The sequence below is a fragment of the Pleurodeles waltl genome, chromosome 4_2 (assembly GCF_031143425.1).
Source record: "Pleurodeles waltl isolate 20211129_DDA chromosome 4_2, aPleWal1.hap1.20221129, whole genome shotgun sequence".
In the NCBI taxonomy this organism is placed as follows: domain Eukaryota; kingdom Metazoa; phylum Chordata; class Amphibia; order Caudata; family Salamandridae; genus Pleurodeles; species Pleurodeles waltl.
In genome coordinates this window covers 910,971,767-910,975,971 of record NC_090443.1, presented here as the reverse complement: position 1 = coordinate 910,975,971, position 4,205 = coordinate 910,971,767, and positions in this window count along the sequence as shown.

The following is a 4,205-nucleotide window of genomic DNA, read 5'->3' as shown; positions in this document are numbered from 1 at the left end:
GGGGGACAGGGCAACTGCCTATGAAAAAGATCAGGACGGTAAGGTTTCAGTTGCGAGACATGGAATACAGGGTGGATCTTCCATGTCCGAGGTAGGCGAAGACGCATAGAGACTGGGTTGATTTTCTTGAGAATGAGGAAGGGACCGTAAAAGCGGGGTTTGAATTTGTTTTGGGTGAGTCGGAGAGGTAGGAATCTAGAGGAGAGCCAGACCTTATCATGGACCTGGTACGGAGGAGCCGCACAGCGTCTCCTATCCGCCATTTTCTTCATGCGGGACTTGGTGGACACAAGGTTGGAATGGATAATTCGCTGTATACCCCGTAGCTGTCGAACGAAGGAGGAGATGGCGGGAAGATTGGAGTTGTCTCTCAGGGGAGTTGGGAAAGCCCTGGGATGGTAACCATAAGAACCATAGAAAGGAGAGAGTTTAGAGGCACTGTGTAGAGAGTTATTATAGGAGAATTCTGCAAGCGGTAAGTAGGGAGCCCAATTACTTTGTGTAGCGTTACAGAAGCTACGTAAGTATTGTTCGAGACCCTGATTGAGTCGTTCCGTTTGTCCATTGGTTTGAGGGTGGAACCCGGATGATAAGGCTACCTGGATCCCCAGGATCTTGCAGAATTGATTCCAGAAACGGGAGATATATTGAGGACCCCTGTCCGATATAATAACTTGGGGTAGCCCATGCAGCCTGAATATTTCTTGAGTAAAGATCTGACTTAACTCCTTTGCCGTAGGTAACTTTCTCAAGGCTGTGAAGTGGGCCATCTTGGTGAAGGAGTCCACAGTTACCATTATGACGTGGTTTCCCATTGAGGAAGGTAATGCGCACATAAAATCGGTGGATATGGTATGCCATGGGCCTGGGGGAACAGGTAATGGGCGGAGTAACCCCACAGGTCTGGTTCGGGGTGTCTTGGCTTGAGCACATGTAGGACAGGATAACACATATGCCTCAGTGTCAGCCTTGAGAGTCGGCCACCAGAAAGAGCGAAGCAAAAGATCTTGAGTCGCTTTCATTCCTCGATGACCTGCAATGGGGGAATCATGGCACATGCGTAAAGCTTCGATTTGCACTGTTTTAGTGGGTAAAAACAGGGCTTTATCATGATAATAGTAGTCATGATCTATGTGCAACTGTGGACGTAACCTTTTTAGTTCTGTTTCGTGTAGACGGGCATATTCAGACTTGACTTGATCTAAAAAGGTCTGTGCTACCCCTATGATTTTATTGTTGTCAAATAAGTTTTGAACCGCAGAATCACCGCACCCAGGATAACGTCGGGACAGGGCATCCGCCAGAATGTTCTGAGAACCAGGGATGTAGGTGATATAGAAATCATATTGGCTGAAGAAGAAGGCCCATCGAGCCTGCCGGCTGTTTTGGCACTGGAAATTTCTTAAGCACTGTAGATTTCTGTGATCGGTCCGGGCTTCGAAGGGCTCTTTGGATCCCATCAAAAAGTGTCTCCATTCGGTGCACGCGACCTTTAAGGCGAGTAATTCGCGTTCTAGCACGGAATAGTTTCGCTCAGAATCAGATAGAATGTGTGATAGATAAAATACAGGGTGTTCTAAGTTATCGTTGTCTTGTTTTTGTAACAAGGCAGCCCCAATGGCTCTTTCTGAGGCGTCTGTGACAACAATGAATTGTTTGCTGGTGTCTGGGTGTCGAAGAATAGGGGCTTGAATAAAGGCTTTCTTTAAGTCCTGAAAAGCTGACTCAGCGCCTGGTGTCCAACAAAAACCTTTCTTTAGGTGTTCTTTTTTGAGGGTTTGGGTAATGAAGCTGGTTCTTTGGGCAAAGTCTGCTATGAACTGTCGGTAGAAGTTGGCTAGTCCCAGAAAACATTGAGTCTCCTTGATGGAAGAAGGAGATGGCCAATCCAATATTGCCTGTACTTTGTCTGAGTCCATGGCAACTCCGGTTTGGTCTATACAGTATCCCAAATATTTTACTTCTATCCGATCAAATTCACATTTTTCAGGCTTACAGAACAAATGATGTTGTCGGAGTCTCTCTAAGACTTGGCGGACATGCTTGGAATGTTCCTCTGGATGAACCGAATAAATTAGGATATCGTCAAGATACACTACCACTGTTTGTTGCAAAAGATCAGAAAAGATAGAATCCATGAATATTTGAAAGATGGACGGGGCATTAGTGAGTCCGAAGGGCATTACTCTATATTCGTAGTGACCAAAAGGTGTTCTAAAGGCGGTCTTCCACTCATCACCTTCTCTGATTCTTAGTAGATCATAGGCTCCTCGGAGATCCAGTTTGGTGAATCTCTTGGCTCCTCTGACTGCTTCTAAGATGTCTTTGATGAGGGGTAACGGATACCGGTCTTTGATAGTGATCCTGTTTAACCCTCTGAAATCGATACAGGGACGCAGATCTTTAGTTTTCTTTGGTACAAAGAAAAGAGGAGCCCCGGCGGGTGAAGAGGAGGGAGTTATTAACCCACTTTGTAGATTCTCATCTAGGTACTCCTTCAAAATTTGTTTCTCTGGTTCAGTGAGGGAGTACATCCGCCCAAAAGGAACTACAGTGTCTGGCTCTAAAGAAATGGCACAGTCGTATTCTCTGTGGGGTGGCAATTCAGGTCTTTCTGGCTTCTGGAATACATCGATATAGTCCTGATACTGTCTGGGAACTCCCTGCAGGACATTAATGGATCTTCCCACCTGAGAAGGTGCTGTTGAGAGACTTTTTGGGGACCAATAATCCCCGGCCGGATAGCAATGGTGTTGACAAAAATGGGAGGATAACGAAATGGTTTTTGTTTCCCAGTTGATGTAAGGATTGTGCCGTGTAAGCCATGGAATTCCCAGGATCATGACATGGTGTGGGGATGAGATTAAGTCAAACGAGAGAATTTCCTGATGTTTACCGAACTGTAAACAGAAAGTTGGGGTGGTGTATTGTACAGGCCCAGAGGCCAAGAGCGACCCATCAACGGTATGTACCTGTTCTGGTATTTCTTTGGGTATTTGTGTTATCTGTCGTTCTTTGGCCCAGGTTTCATCTAAATAGAGGCCACTGGCTCCGCAGTCCAATAAAGCCAAAGTTCTTGCTTCGCGGCCATCAGTTAAATGGAGGGTAACTGGTAAGAGAAAAAGAGCAGTTCCTTCCTCCCTGGAAGAGCAAATAGAAGGTATATCACGATATCCCGTCCTCACCCTTCTTACTGGGGACGGGAGTTGGCGTTTCCCAAGGGCTTGGTTGGACGAATGGGGCAGGCGCGAATTAGGTGACCAGCTGCGCCACAATATAAGCAAAGTCCCTTCCTTCGTCTATGTTCCCTTTCACTGGCGGATAGAGGTCCGCGAGCTGTGTCAATCTGCATGGGTTCTTCCTCGATATTCCCTTTGGATTCAGGGCGGACTTCCTCGGAACGATGGGCGAAGGGACGAGATGGTAATGAGTGAGAAGGCAAACGACTCTTCTTTTTCTCCATTCTTCGTTCATTCAACCAATACTCTATCGTTAGTGCCTGGTCCATCAACCCTTTAAGGTTTTCTATCCTGGCAGAATGTACTAGTTCATCTTTGATGTCCTCTCTTAGACCTCTACGGAAGAGTGTCACCAAGGTACGTTCCACCCAGGTTGTTTCTGCAGCTAATTGTCTGAAACGGGTGATGTATTGTAATACATCTTGACTCCCTTGTTGGACTTCGCAAAGAGCCTCTTCTGCTGACGCCTCGAGTCCAGGGCGTTCAAACATCTGTTTGAAAGTAGTGATAAAGGTGGAATAATTAGATAGACAGGGATCGTTTCTGGTTACTAAAGGTGTGGCCCAGGCCAAGGCTGGTCCTGATAAGGCACTAATCAAATACCCCACCTTGGTCTTATCTTGTACAAATTGCGAGGGGCGAAAGGCAAAGTACACCGTTAAGGCATCCAGGAATTCTTTTAATGTGGTGGGATCCCCGGAAAATCGAAGCGTAGAGGCGGCTACTGCAGGGACATCAGTGGACCTGGAGGCAAAGGCTTGTCGATAAACAGTATTTTCAGTACGTAGTTGCTGGAGTTCTAGAGCCTGTTGTTGTATCGTCGCCAGTAGGTCGTGGTTAGTAGGTTCCGTGTTTGCCACTGGGTTATCCATAGTTCCGGACTGCAACTGGAATTTTGGGCGTTGCAATCTGTTGCGGTTTTCAATGGTCTTACCTTCGCAGCTGAGAGGTGTAGGGGAACGGTCC